General features: G+C 29.5%; 1 long non-coding RNA gene across 5 annotated transcripts; it reads right to left on the bottom strand.

The window, feature by feature from the left end:
- Positions 1 to 10250: 10250 nt before the first annotated feature.
- Positions 10251 to 12628, bottom strand: LOC127144514 (uncharacterized). Of its 5 annotated transcripts, XR_007816265.1 has the most exons (5): positions 12307 to 12628; positions 11365 to 11609; positions 11104 to 11273; positions 10918 to 10978; positions 10251 to 10831 (listed from the first exon to the last, which is right to left on the bottom strand). It is a non-coding gene; the product is annotated as an uncharacterized LOC127144514 (long non-coding RNA). The 5 variants fall into 5 exon arrangements; XR_007816267.1 differs by having other exon boundaries at positions 10251 to 10486; positions 10587 to 11273; XR_007816268.1 differs by having other exon boundaries at positions 10251 to 10682; positions 10761 to 11273.
- Between the last annotated feature and the right edge of the window lie 4160 nt (positions 12629 to 16788).

Genomic DNA, 16788 nt, shown 5'->3' with positions numbered 1-16788 from the left:
GAGCACTGCAAGAAACAGTGGTGCACCAAGAATTAGTATTGGAAACTCCATGGTCGTTCCCCAAAATGTAAAAAACATTCCTCTGATGACAAACTGAACTCAAGAAGTACCTATGTTAGTGAGACTGCTAGCACCTCTCAGTTAACTGTCCCTACTGCAAGCTAGACTAGCCCCCTACTTTGGGCACCACTGCTCAGTCAGGTATGCCTCGATCCTTTAGACTTTTCAATGTTGGCGGAAAGAATTTCTAGATTTTAGACTCGGGGGCTACAAATCACTTGACAGGTTTTTTTGGAGCACTTTGTCTCTTATACCCCTTGTGCTAGTAATGAGAAAATTCGAATAGCCGATGACTCTTTAGCCTCGATTGCTGACAAAGAACCATATTTCTCTTTGACGGTCTCTCTATCCATAATTTTACATGTGCCTTAGCTTTCTTACAATTTGTTATCTATCAGTAAGATCACCTGTGAGCAACACAGTAAAGCTACTTTCTTACCTGAATTTGTTTGTTTACAACACTTGAGCTAGGGGAGGACGATTGGTACTATCTGGCATAGCAGAGGACTTTACATCCTTGATGATGATACCTCCGATTGTAATATCTCTAGGACTAGTTTACTGTCTTCCGATTTTAACACTTTTGAACATGACTTTATGTTATGGCATTTTCGGTTGGGTCACCCGAACTTTACTTCTATGAAATATTTAATTCCTCATATCTTTTCTAAAGTCAATATGATGTCTCCTCTCTATATTGTGATGTGTGTATTTAGGCAAAACAACATCAAATTTTCTTTTCGTCACAACCATGTAAACCTACACAACCATTTACTTTTATCCATAGTGACGTTTAGGGTCTTTCCAAGGTTACGACCTCATCTAGCTAATGGTGGTTTATAACTTTCATTGATGATCATACCTGTCTTACCTTGGTCTACTGATAACTTGTAGAAATACAAGTTATTGTGGTATTTTAGGTAAAACAATGGAGTCAAAACAGGAGATATAGAGCCATAACATATAGCTTTTACTCAAATTTATAATGTTAAGGGAATGTACCTTACATAGGTCATCACGCCTGATTAACTATGCTTTTAAGTATTTTTTCATGCAGGATGGCGAAAAGAAGAAATTAAGCAAATCACAAGAACTCAGCGATAAGCAAGAAGCCTGATGATTTACATCATGAGGCAAGATCCCAACACATTACGCAAGATGATTTGCTAAAAGACGAAAGTGGTAGTTGAAGCTGATGTGACAAGAAACGACTACTTTCTATGGTGATCGTTGTAGGGAAAGACGAATGTGAAACATAGGAAGGATGGATGTGTAGCATAGCATAATTAATTTTCCACCTAAGTACCTCCAACTCCACCTAGAACAAGTATCTAAGGAGGCTGGAGGAAGGATGAGTTTTAGAGTCCTTCCTTATCTGTAGTAGTAGTTGATCTTCGTCTTTCACCTCTTCTGTGGTCAATTTCTGAGTGAGAGCTCAGAGAGAGATTAAAGAAAGAAACACCCATCATCCATGGTGTGATAATTTGGACTTAGTGTTTAGTGTTGTGTTTTGTCTATATCTAATTCTTAAATGATAAGGCATGGTCATTGCATGCGAGATGCTCTCTATGTATCTCGTCCTCACATAATTACTAAGTCCTTGTTGCGTACAAGTTTTCCTATTGCTTGCCCAAGTATAAGCGAAACAATAGATTTCTTGGGTAATCCAGGGTCGAATACAGGGAATTGATATCAAAGCTTAGTTCTAAAGTTTTACTCTTCATTCAGGCGGTATAAAATAACTATACAATATAAAGTAAAGGTATGTGACTAAGTTAAACTATTATATAAACTAGATAATCTGTAAAAGGGGGAATAAGAATGACGATGAGATGGATGTGCGAACTAACTTGCCGTAAGAAAGTGTGAAGGAAGGTCTCCACGTTATTAGGTGGTGATTAAGTCATGCAACAGTTGCTTGTGTGTCAACCAACGTTGCCAAAAACTTGCCTATGATGCGTTAGTTAACTTGTGACTTAGAGGAATAGTGTTGTTACATATATTGGTATTTAATTCAACATGATGAATCATTGATCAAGATCATTACATGCTAAATGCTTACTATCTTCGTTTAATTTGATAATATTTTATTTTTTAGTTTTTGTTTTTCAAAATTAAGATCATTTTCTTTCAATCTCTTGCAATATTGTACATCTTTCTGGTGTAAAAAGTTGAATTCTTAGTCAACATTCAAAGAAAAAATCAAGTTTTTAAGGCAACGTTTAGTAACCACATGATTTTATGGGTTTTTTTTTTGTTTTTTTTCTTTTTTGAAAATAGCTTACAAAAAATCTTTTGACCATAAATTTGTTGTTTTGTTATCTACTTTTTACCAATGTTTTAAAAAATCAAGCCAATTTTTTGAAAAAGAAAATTAAAGTTTTATTTTTGTTTTTTAATTTTAACTAAAAAATTGAACTCTTGCACTTAATAAACACTAAAATCATGTTATGAAGAAGAAATAAATTTCATTTCAAAAAACTAAAAATAGAAAACAAAATGAGTGTCTAAATAATCACTTTTTCAATATTCAAAATTTGACTTGACTTTCAAATAACCATAAAACAAATAGCTAATAAAACCAAGGAAATTTAGATATATATGAAAATAATGTTAGTAGACTTCATTTTTAAAAAAACTAAAAAATAATTAATAATCGAATAAAGGGATACTTGAAAATATAAAAATTAGATTTAAAATATTAGCATATCTAATAATATTTTTAAAAAAATTCAAATATAGCAAAATATGTCAAAATCAATCAATGATAGAAGTCAATCACTGACAGACATATCACAGATATTAGTCTATCACTGATAGATGATAAGAGCCTATCAATTATTTATCCTATCAATGATAAAAGTCTACCACTAATAGATTTTGCTGTACTTTTCAATTTATTTTTAAACAATCTTACTATATACTTAATATTATTATTTCTAAAATTATTACCCATTACAATTATTACAATTATTACGTGCATACACACTAAACAAACATTATTCTTTTCAAATTATTAAAAAAAATTACTATATTTATTGTAAGAGGTCTTAACAAACCATAATTTGAATGTTAAAAGTAATAACAAAAATGAATAAAGTATTGGATTATAGAAGAAAGCAGCAAACATCTAAATGGATTGAATTTCCAAATGAATCTAGTTTCCATGAAATAAAATTCCAAGGTCAAATCAAAAGACCAAGCAATATATAATAATATTAGCAAACGGGAAAGCTTCTTATTTTGGCATTCATTTTTCTTTCATTTTTAAAAAACATGGTTTTTAATTAATGCAAAATCCCATCTCCTTCATTCACATTGGGCCAATAATTATCAATGTCTTAGTTTTTAAAATATAGATTTCAAATATTCTAAACATATGATTTTTCACATGACCCCCCCCCCCCCCCCCCAACTCCCATCCTTTTGTTCATGTGAGAGAGATGGAGTGATGTTGAAGCAAATTAAAGAGTATGATGGTTGTTAATTAGGGGAAGTACAATTAATTAATGGGCAGGTGAGATTAATGGAGTTTTCTCCATCCTAACAATGACTTTAGTGAACCAACTAATGTGATATGTTTCCTATGGTAACCATGTTAAGATTAATATATGTTTAAACATTGGATCATGGCAAACATCATAATCTTCTTTGATTAACTAATCTCAAACAAGAAACATGAAGACATGCATTGTCACTTTTGATTATATCTCCAACTAACAATTGACAACATCAATTTCAAAACATTTAAATTATATATATATATATATATGGTAAACAAACTATTGTATTTTAAGTTCTTGTTTACTTCTAACTTATATTCTAATTCTAAAACCACTTTTTACACTAAATTAATATAAAATTTTTATTTTATTTTATTTAATTGTTCGTAAATAAAAAAAAATCAGGGTGATGTCTTGTGTATATCAACCACGTGTTCATAGCATTTGATTTTCTTTAATTTGAAATGCATTGATTTGAAATTTCAAGTGTTTAAGTTGAAAGTTTAGTCATTTTAATAAAATGTGTAGTGTATTGGGACAACTCAAAATGAGTTTTTAAAAAGGGATTTGGGAAAGCAACTTTTAATTTGATGACCCCTTTTAGTTAAATGGTTATTCAAATATTTTAGATAATTTCATATTCAATTAAAAATTTAAAAATTCAACATAATTAAAAATTAAAAATTAAATGCGTATTAAAAAACATTAAAAAAGAATTTCTTTATACCACACTATACTCAACAAATTGTATGAAAAGTTTTCAAAATGTGAGTTTTGACTGAAGCAAGTGCCTTTTCTAGGCAATGTAGTATCTAGATATGGTATTTTTGTGGACTCAGCAAAGATTGAAGATGTTGCCTGTTGACATCGACCTTCCACAATCAGTGAGGTTCCTAGTTTTCTGAGTTTAGTAGGCTATTACTGACGGTTTGTAGAATACTTTTCTCGTGTAGCTACTCCTTTGTCTCAGTTGACTAGGAAGTGAACTCCATTTGTTTGGAACAAAGTCTGTAAAGATAATTTTCAGAATCTTAAGCAGAAGCTTGTTACTGCATTAGTTCTTATTGTATCTGATGGCTTTGAGAGTTTTGTGACTTACAATGATGCCTCTAAGAAGGGAATAGGTTGTGTTCTGATGCAACAAGGTAAAGTAGTTGTTTATGCTTCTCATCAGTTGAAGAGTCATGAGCAAAACTACCTTACTCATGATCTGGAATTGGCAGTAGTGATTTTTTCATTAAAGATTTGTAGGCACTATTTGTATGGTGAGAAGATACATATCTTTACAGATCACAAGAGTTTGAAGTACTTCTTCACCCAGAAGGAGTTGAATATGAGACAATGTAGATGGTTAGAGTTGGTCAAATATTATGACTATGAGATCTTGTACCATTAAGGTAAGACTAACGTGGTAGCTGATGCTCTTAGCAGGAAAATAGCCCATTCAGCAGCTCTTATTACTAGTCAGACTCAGTTGCATTAGACTTTGAAGGAGTCGGGATTGTAATTGTAGGGGGAAGTCACTTCATAGTTGGCTCGGTTAATAGTGTACAACCAACCTTATGATAAAGAATTATTGATGCTTAGTATGGTCATCCCTATCTGAGTGAGAAGTGCCGCCTTGTAGAATTGGGGCAAATTGATGGATTCTCTATATCTTTCAGATGGTGGTCTCATGTTTGGGAGACATTTGTGTGTGCCTATAGAAGTGAAATTAAGAAAGATTTGTTCGCTAAAGCTCATAAGTCTCCATTTTTTATGCATCTTGGTAGTACCAAGATGTACTAAGACCTGAAATGAGTTTACTGGTGGCATAATATGAAAAGACAAGTAGCAAATTTTGTTAGTAAGTGTTTCATGTGTCAGCAGGTGAAAGCACCGAGACAGAAGTCAGCAGGTTTGTTGTAACCTTTGAATGTATGCAGAATGGAAATGGCAGAATGTGTTGATGGAGTTCATTATAGGTTTGCCCAGAACAGTGAAGGGTCACACAATGATATGGGTTATTGTGGATAGACTCACTAAATTAGCACATTTCATTCTAGGAAGAGCTACTTAATACATCGACTAAGTGGGCACAGTTGTATTTGAAGGAAGTAGTGAGATTGAATGGAGTGCCTGTATCGGTTGTTTCTAATAGAGATGCTTGTTTCACATCTAATTTCTTGAAAGGACTTAAGTCTACCTCAGACACAAGGTTAGATTCCAGTATAACTTTTCACCTAGAGACTGATGGTCAAACTGACATTTGAACCAAATTTCGGAGGATATGCTATGAGCTTGTGCATTGAAGTTCCTAGGGAGTTGGGACTCTGACTTGCATTTGATGGAGTTTGCATATAATAACAGTTTCCAAGCTACCATTGGCATGACATTGTTTGAGACTCTGTACGGTAAATGTTGCAGATCCCCTATTTATTCGGATGAGGTTGGTGAGCAAAGATTGATTGGTCACTGAGTTAGTTCGGCCAACTAATGAGGCTATACAGAAGATTAGAGCATGTATGCAGGCAACACAAAGTAGATAAAAAAGTTATGATGATGTAAGACACAAAGATCTTGAGTTTGATGTGGGAGATAAAGTGTTCTTGAAAGTGGCACCTATGAAAGGGTGTTCTGCGATTCGAAAAGAATGGGAAGTTGAGTCCTCATTTTGTTGGATTGTTTGAGATTTTGGAGTGAATTGGCTCTGTAACGTATCGTTTGGTGTTGCCACCATCGCTATCTACTATCCATGATCTCTTCCATTTTTTCAATTTTGAGAAAGTATGTGGCAGATTCATCTCACGTAGTGGATTACGAACCATTAAAAATTGATGAGAATTTGAGCTATGAAGAGCAACCATTTGAGATTTTGTCTAGAGAGGTAAAGATGCTTCGTAACAGAGGGATTGCATTACTAAAAGTTTTTGGTAGAATCATCAAGTTAAAGAGGCTACATGGAAGCAAGAAGATGACATAAGAGCCCATTACTTAGCGTTGTTCAAGGATTAGGACGAAAGTTCGTTGAGGGAAGAATGAAATGCCCCAAAATTTGAGGTATTTTCTCAACCTATTTGTCTTATTTTATTAAGATTTTAAATTTTTGGGTGTTTATTTAATTAAATTGAAGAGTCGAAATCTTGTTAAGTATTTGATAATTATATGTGTATGTATGTATGTATATATATTAAGGATATTGTGGGAAATAAGTTTGAGGAAAGAGAAGAGGGATTTGTTATGTTGGAAAAAAGGAAAAGGAAAAATAATAATTAATAATAATAATAATAAAGTATTATATTATATTTTTTTATTATTTTAAATAAGTAACCCTCGTGTTGCGTTCTTGCCCTCATTTTCCTCGTTCATCTTCTTCCTCCTCGTGACCTAGCAGTCCTTTCCCTTCACTATCCATCGTTCACCATCCGACGAAGCCTCCATCTGTCGCTAAGCTCCAATCGTGATGATGCACTACTACAGAAATTGGATTATTTGACGTTTGTAGCCACCTAATTTTATCCTACATTTTTTTAAAAAAACATATTAATTGTAGTAATGGTTAAGATTTTTTATTTATTCATTTTGTTAAAAAAGAAAAAAAGATAAACTTTATTTTTGTAATAATATAAAATCTTATGATAATTGTTATTATTATTATTTTTAAAATCTTTTATTAAAAGGGAAATAAAAACCATTAATGAGAACATCTATTATTTTTTTAAAAAATCAAATCAATTTTGACTTATCACTCTAGGAAACAAACAAATTAATTTATTTATACAAAATCTTTTTTTGATTTATCATATTAGGAAAAAAAATATAAATTTATTTTGAACAAAATCTTTCAATATCACATTTTTAATATTTTAGAAAAAAGAAATTTAATAAAATCACATAATATTTAATTTTCCTAATTTGTGTTATATCCCGGGTCTAAATAGGACCTTTGTTCATTTGGAAAAGGGGAGAAAAAATTTTTTTTAGAGAGAATCTCTGAGAAAATTTTTTGGCTTAGAGAGAATCTTTAAAAAAAAAAGTGTTTAGAGAGAATCCCTGTCCTCTGCAAAATGTGGATTCTTAGCTTTTTCGCTTTATTCTTCTTATTTTTATCTTCATATTGCCTCTCTTTTTTTACCCTAAATCTAATTCTATAAAAAAAAAAACTTAGTTGGAAGTTGCATTAGACAAGAATTTATTCCCGATGATCCGCATTTTTTTCGGGATTGAATCCTTATTTTTGTTCTTCTCTCTTGTTTTTGTTCTTCTCTTATTTAAACGTAAAGAGAAAGAAAAGAAATGTACAAGGAAATTTTCTTATGTTTTTTTTTACACTTTTTTTTATTGTTATTCTATAAAAAGAAGGGTCTTTTAAGCTTTTTCTTCTCTCTAAAAAATAGAAAGAAAGAAAAAGATATAAAGAAAAAGTTTTTGTATTATTATTACTATATTATTACATTTATTATTATTATTATTATTATTATTATTATTATTATTATTATTATTATTATTATTATTATTATTATTATTATTATTATTATTTTATTTTATTTTATTTTTTTCTCTTCATGGGTGGCGGCCCCTTCTGTTTCATTCTTTTTTTAGTTTTTCTATTTTTTTTATTTTAGTTAACTTACTTATTTATTAACTTACTTATTTATTTTCTTTTACTACTTACATTTTATTATTTATTTATTTATTATTATTATTATTTTATAAATTTTTTCTTTTTCATTAGTGTGGCGGCACACCCTTCTGTCTTCTTCTTTCTTTCTTTTTTTTCTTATTATTATTAATTTATTTATTTATTTTCTTTTACTATTTACATTTTTTAATTTACAATTATTATCATTACATTTATTATTATCAGTATTATTATTGTTATTCTATTTATTATTTTATTATTTTCATTATGTTTTTATGGTGGCAGTCACTCGGCTACCATCCTCTATTTTCTTTTTTTCCTTCCCTTTATTTAAATCATTTATTATTATTTTTTCATTCTTCTTTCCTTTTTCTCTTATTTCTTTATTTTATTCACTATTATATTATTTTTTTCTTTTTATTTTCATTACTATCCTAATAATAATTATTATATGACCTTAAATACATATATGAATGCATTAATATCCTAAATTATTTGCCTAATTTATTGTGTGGTATATTTGATTTGGTTTATGATTTGTTATTTCTATTTGACCTTCATTAAAAATTTCTTGAAATTTTTAAAATACTTTTAACCATAATCGCATGTTATTTTGAAATCTTTTTTTAAATTCTTTTCTTTAAACCATTTAGAATTTTTTTCTTTAAAATAATTTCTTTTAAACTCAAAATTAAATATATATTTCATAAGGTTTCCTAATCAACTTTTTTTTTCTTGTAATAACTCATATCGATTTCGCTAAAAAAATCCTACGATGGAATCTAAATATTTCTGGGAGTTCATTAATTCTAGATTCTTGAGGTGAGAGATCAATATCTTTGGAAGTCCGAGATTTGATCCCAAGAAAAAATAAATTTAGTCAATGTTTTAAAGAAAACCTTTATTCGAAGACTAGCTTATGATAAAATTTGAAAAATTGTAATAATTTCTCATTCTCTTAAGGTGAGGAATTTTTCCTCAATATAGTCTAATTAATTGGTGTATCCCACTTATTTTATGGGATCATTGCTTCAAATATTGGAGTGTTGAGCAATGAAATAAGACATAATTTTTTTTAAAAAAAAATGAATTTTATTCAAGACATTAAATTTGGCCACCGTTTTCTAAACGGGTGTTACGGGGTGCTGACACTTTTCTCGTACACAAATGACTCCCGAACTTAACTCTAATTTTTTTGTAGACCAGTTTTATTTTATTTAAAATGATTTAATTTATTTCGGTGTCCAATCACACCGTAAAAAAGATTGGTGCCAACTCCCCTTTTTTTTCATTTTTAAAATTAAACCCTTCTTAGGGACGTCGTCCGTTCCACATCATCTCGGATACGTGGCGACAACGTTAATACAGTGTCAAGTAAATCTTTACTTGACGTTTTTTAAAGCGTCAAGTAATCGACTATCAAGTATTGTTAGATTACTTGACATTGAAAAAACGTCAAGTATACGTTTACTTGATATTGTATTAACGTCAAGTAATCTGTCACACTTGACGCTTTTTATGTGTCAAGTAAGGTCGTATACTTCTTTTACGTGTCAAGTAAAATGTTATACTTGACACCTTTTGCACGTCAAGTAAGATTGTATACTTGACATTATTTACACGTCAAGTAAAATAATATACTTGACACTATTTACATATCAAGTAAAATTGTATAGTTAACACTATTTATCCGTCAAGTAAAATAGTATATTTGATTCAAGTAAGATAGTATACGATAGTATAATTGACATATATTTAACGTCATGTATATTGTTTATTAATATATTAAATATACAAATTTCCCATTTTTTGTTTCCTGCATTAGATACATTCATTTCAATAAAACATATCCATCAACAAAATAAACTTTCCAACCAGTAGTTACAAAAAAAAAAAATACAAATAATTTAGTATAATAAGTAAACCAACAATAGTTTCAATCTTCTCAGCAGTGTCATCAACAATTACACAATTCCAATCCAAATATAGTAAACTAAAATTTTCTATTTGTGGCTATTCCAAAATCAACAATAATAATAGATATCTTATATAATGAAAAACATGTGTTCTATACCAAAACTAAAGTCTATCCACTTGCATCTATTGCCTCATGTATATAAGCATGATGACTATGAACAAAACATTTACACAAAAAAGGTTATGGGCATTCCCATATGTTAGCCATTTACAAAATTAAGATCATATCTAGGTGTGTCTATCATATGTACCGAGCTAAAAATTCAGCCCATTCCACTCATACTTCATCCAATTCAAGTTGTGAGTATGAGTTTCTTGGATCAATCTATAAAACATAAAAAGTCGAGTAGATACTTTGTTAAAACTAAAAATTAGTCATATTATACTATTTATAATGTTACAATATCAGTAGTTTAAAAACATACCGCATCAATAATAATGTTTGTGTCCTTACTCACGATTTCGCGCATATATCTCATGACATAATATCCACATTCAACAGTACCTACTTGTAAAGGAGACTATAACATAACCAAATAACAATGCATATTAGATTAAGTGCAAAATTCAGTTGTAAATAATTTTATAAATATATTTACCTTTACCATTTTCTAAAATGTTGTTTTTCTGATTTTGTAAATTCTTTTAATATTAGAAGATCGTCAAGGCCCTAGATTTTCCAAAGTATAGTATAAATCAAAATGAACTAATTTTTTTAGCGATTAAAAAAAAGAAACATAAACAAAGTTAACTTACATATTCGTTACGTATTTGATATCATCTCGGGAGCTTGTTCTCAATAAGTCAAGATGGTACACTACATCATCATATGCATTAATGACTACTAATGACCAATGATCACTAAATGAAATATATATATGCATGCAAGTAATTAGTATTTTGGTACTAATGCAAGTTTGAATTGATAAAAATTATACTTACCTGGGATTATAAGGAGCAATTACCAATTGAACTTGTTTGGAAGTCATTAATTTACTACAGATGTTTCGAGCTCTAATCTCATAGTACTATGACTAGCTGGAATAAGAGATGGATCTACAAAAACGTACTTTGAAACCTTCTTCAAATCAATAATGAGTGTGTAGAAATACCTATAATAAATTAATTGCACACATCAAATTATTACTAAATAAAAAGTGTGAATATATATATATATATCATAAAGAAGTAAGATTTACTTACGTAATATAAGCCACCATTGATAAAGTCTTTACTTTTTGCATGTTGCAAAAATCAATGACATCTTCTTGCAAAACGTCACTCTTTCGAGGTATACCAAATAGCTCAGGAGATAGTTGAAAGGAAAAACAAGACCCCTCAACCATTACCCTTTCAGCATATCTGAGAATATACTTCAATTGTATTGGTAGATTGGATGGTTCACTAGTAACTTCCACCTCCTTTTTCATCGACCTTAAAGCTTTTACCTAACACAAGTAACAATCTAAGAACTCATGCAACTTACTATCCTATCAACAAACAAATCCTAGTCTAGCCTAAGTGTTCTAGTAGTAAGATCATTTACATCAATTCAAAGCTCAAATTAGCAAACAATTTACTCTTCATCAAGGCTTAGAGTAGTCTCAAATCAAGGATTCTAACATAAAACATAAACGAACTGAACTTCAAACTTTACAATCTCAAACCAAAAGATAAAATTAACTTATAAAAACTCCTATTCACCACATTAAACTCGTAGTTTGATCTAAAAACACTTCAAAACTTCAATCGAGAAATACAACCAAAATCTTACTTAAAATGGTCTCAAACTTAATTGGCAACATGGTTTCAACTTTTAAACATCTATAAAAAATCACGCCATGTATTAGAGCATGCCTTATTTCTTCAACAATAACACAAATTCATCAACATTTTAGTCCCATAAACATTTTAGTCAAACATCACATTCAAATGTAGATCAGTAGCATCTTTACCATGGAAGTTCAAAACAAACGTTATCCACGTCACCCAGAAGTCAAACAAACAGTAAATTAAAACAAATTATAAGTCACCGAAGAGTCCACTAACTAAAAACTATGAATCATTAAGTAAGTGGCATAAGCTAGAACAAAATGTAATAAAGAAAGCAACAAACTTGAAGTTCATAGAGGAGAAGAGAAATACCAGCAAATAGAACAAACTACAGCGAAGGTGAAGATCTGAGAATCACATGGGCTGTGCGTCGCTGTGATGTGATGAGAATTGTCATCGGTTGTGATGAGAATTGCCATCAACTGTGCATTTGTGGGTCGCTGTGATGAGAACGGAGAGAATTGAAATGCCAAATTCTGAAAATAGAGAGAATCGCGTGTGTGGTTGGCGGCCGGTGTAGATAGATCGATGATCGGTGGAGATGGAGACATGTGAGCAATCAGCGGTGGAGATGAAGAGAAGTGGGGAGAGAATGGCGTTTTTGGCATGTGGTGAGGGTTTTTAGGAGGGAAAGGGGGAGATGAAAGATTTGGAGGGAAAGTTTTAATAAAGTAGATTTAATAAAATAATTTATTTTAATAAATATCTTTACTAAAATAATTTATAATAAATTTATTCTAATAATTTTATATTATTAAGTTTATTTTATTAAGTTTGTTTTAATAAATTTATTTAATGAAACGAGGGAAATAAAAACTATTTTTATACTTTTTTTATGCTTTATATTTTTTATACTTGACATTTTTAGAGTGTGTCAAATAAAAATGTTGACTATACTTAATGTTATTTTCAAGTCAAGTAAATGTTAACTATACTTGACGCGAAACAAACGTCAAGTAAAATCTGCCCTATAATTGATGTTAATTTTTTTGTGCTAAATTAATTTTTGGAATTAAGTCATATTATTTTGTTTAAGGGTTGTTAATGAATTCTTGGAATTGGAGTATTGTTGATAGTTTTGATCATATTGTGATTTGACTATCTTGGACTGTTTAAATTTGAATGAACTTGTATGGACTAAGAGGAAACTGTTAACTTTAACTATAGGATAGTGTACCTTATAGGCATGGTATCCTATGAGATCACTAGACTGATTAGGTGAATCCTACAAGATCTATTCACTACGGGATAATTAACTGATTGACATGTATTCTATGAGATCACAAGATTATTATGGTGCAAGGTACCTTCTAATATAGGAAGTTAATAGTTTTGAGTCTCTTATTGGATATACTTTTATACTCACCCTTTCCATGTTTAACTTTTTCAGGGAAAGGTAATATGAGAGGAAAATAGACGAGGGACAAGAAGGACTCGTGAATGTCATATGGGAACCTTTCAAATGCTTTCGCTTAATGTTTTTCTTGTTTTCAAGTTTTATTGATTGCGATGAGTTTTATATTTAGAACTATTGTACATTTCATTTTGATTTAAAATATAAACACTTTTGTATTTTCATGTTTATTTGAGATAGGGCCCGAATTAAATTTTATTGATATTCATTTTTGGAATAGATTTTATAATCTGTTATATTTTAACTATTTGATTTGGTCTCTTATTATGAACGAAAGTTTTTATTTTATTTGTTCTGGTTTGAACTTTAAAGTATCTTTTTGTTAAAGTAATGATCTAAGCTAGTTTTATAATAGTTGGGCCGTTACAATGCCACTCAAAGACATTGATAAACTTCTATTAGTGTTTATCATTGATAGTATAAACTTTTGCTATATTTGTAAATATTTTAACTAATTTTGCTATATTTGAAAAATGTCCGTATTTTGTAAAATGTTCAACAGTTTTATCAGTTATAATGTAGACATATATCTTTAGGCTATGAATCATACAAGAAAAGTTTAAACATGGAAGATATAAATTGTAGCACTTTATAGGAAATACATTTTCAAATGTTTAATTTAAAAAATTAAGTCAATTTGAAAAAAAAATTAAAGTGTTCAATAACTGCTCAAACTAACTTTTGAAGCGTATTTTAGACATTTTATAATCATAATTAAGTGCTTAAATAAAAATAAATATTTTAAAAAACATTTTTTTCTTAAATCAATTCAAATGGATTCATTTTATAATTTTAATATTGGATAATTATAATGGACAAGAGTTTTATGGATAACAAATTCTAACAACATTTTTAAAAAAATTGTAAATATAACAAAGTTTATTAGCCATATACGTCTTTTGTCATTCAACATTTATGGTCTACTAATGATAGACCAATATTTGTAACATGATCTACTAATGATTAACTTATATCACTAATAGACTATGATAAACTTGGTTACTTCAACAAATATTTAAAATATTGTTACATTTTTAAATTAATCGAAACTAATTGGTATCTTCACTACCGTTCATTTGATTATTATATATTAGTGATAACGATATATAATGGTAGAAAATAGAAAATAGAAATATATATTAGTGATAACAAATATTTAAAACTAATTCTACTTGTAATGGTAGAAAATAGAAAATTATTGTCGATAGTAGTTATTAGTGATAACAACGGATAGAGATTGAGAACAGCTATCAAAGTCATCTATTTATAATAGTTGCTATTAGTAATAACTTTTAATTTGAGAAATTCAAGAAATAGCATCCGAAATGTAATTTTTGAATTGAGTATACTACACTTTGAATTAATCATTTTTTCATTTTTTCAAGGGTGTAAAACAAAATTTATATATTTTTTATTTGAAAAACATTTTTTCATAGCTATCCACCCTAAACCATATATATATTACAACACATTTTTTTAAGCACATCCTTGGTTCAAAACAAACAGGTCACTACGATTATTCAATAAATAAAAATGAACAAAAATTATCTCAATAATAGGTTAGCACTATAGAATAAAAGTAACAAATAATAATTATAATAATTGATAAAAGAAATGATATAGTTTAGATAGGAAAAAGTAATCTAAAATTAAATTAGGAGATAATATAGATAATCCAATTATAAAAATTTAAGTCAGACCTTCAAATTAAAAAGGGATAACAATATAAGAGACAACCAAAACGTCTACAGACCCATTCACAATCACATCTGTTAACATAAAATACATATTTAAATAAACAAAAAATGCCATGTGAGTCAAATTAAAAATTAGGGTAAATAAAGAATTTGGTTGGATATAATTCAAAAATAATTTATCTAATTTGGTTCTGTATTATAGGGTTTCAGTTCCAAAAAAAAAACACATATCATTTAGTTATGAATTTACACGCAAACCACATATATATTTTATAGAGAAGGATACGATGGGTCACGGGTATACCAAATCATCTTCACTTGTGGACACCTTTGTAACACCTTCTTCATTTTCACTTCATTGGCAATATTAAGAGTGTAAATAGGTTGGGTTGGGAGACATTATTAGCCTAATCCATATTTTCAGGTTAGTTGGAATGCTGACCTGAATAATTGAATTAAGTTTTCAACCCAACCCGTAAATATATAGTTTGAGTTGTCGGATTGTATTATTATTATATTTTTCATTTCTAAATGGAAATCTTCGAGCATAAATGAAATATGTTTCACATCAAGTTAAGAAAAAAAAAATTCGAACTCATAAGATTGTTTGATTTTTATTAAATAAATGAATGATATATATATTAATTTGGGTTGGGTTGGGTTGGCCCAAAATTTTCAATCCTCCAACTCGAGACCCAATCCAACTCATATAATATGGGTTGGATAGTTTAGATTGCCGGATTACTCGGATTATTCTTACACCCCTAAGTGAGATGCATGCAACATGTCTCGGAAGCAATTGAAGCAATGTTTTAGTCAAAGAGCAACTTGGATCTGATAGACCATCACCTAGCAAGAGAGTAAACGTCCTCCTCTCCTCCCGATGGTTGATGAAACTCGAATGCTTGTCATTAAAATTAGTGTAAGCACTAGTATGCGATTATTAGATATTTAATATTAGTGTAAATTAGCATCAACTTCTAGTGGATTTAATATAATTTTCGAACATGCAACCAAATTGAACAATAAAAGGGCATTTGTTGATTGTTGTGGACCTCACATTTTATTTTATTAGGAATATAGAAAGATAAATAAACAAAAGGAGTTGGGTGAAGTAATTATCAAAACATGCATGGTCGAAATTGAAATTTTAGAATCAGATGCATCAAATTTCAACTAATTGAACTCAATAGCATACTTGGAAACTAATAACTCAAAAGCAATTAAAACTCAACTCATAGCCATCAAATTCTTATATTCAATCTACAAATAATTATAAATTCTATAAACTCCGACAAACAAAAAAAAAATATATATATATATATATATAATTATGGATTAGTTGAAATTATTCACAACCACACATGCACCTTTCTGTTAATCAAATCAAGATCATACAAAAACTGTTTAGGAGATAAAGTTAAAAAAGAAAAAAAGGCAAAAGCATGTGATCACAATGTAATCAAAATTAATCAAATTGATAACTTAAAAAAAAGGAAAAAAGAAAAGAAAAGAAAAGAAAAGTAATTTGGAAGGGTGGTGGTCCTTCCCATACAGAAATTTGTTCACATGCCATTGTGTTTGTCAACAAAATCAAAGGGCAGTGACCTAAAAGACAGAAGATCCTCCCAAAGCTAAGGACAAAAATGTAGCCCTCTCAACTCATTCCACCAACTTTCCCTC

This window comes from Cucumis melo, chromosome 12, assembly GCF_025177605.1.
Source record: "Cucumis melo cultivar AY chromosome 12, USDA_Cmelo_AY_1.0, whole genome shotgun sequence".
Taxonomy (NCBI): domain Eukaryota; kingdom Viridiplantae; phylum Streptophyta; class Magnoliopsida; order Cucurbitales; family Cucurbitaceae; genus Cucumis; species Cucumis melo.
This window is presented reverse-complemented; position numbering and strand designations above follow the sequence as displayed.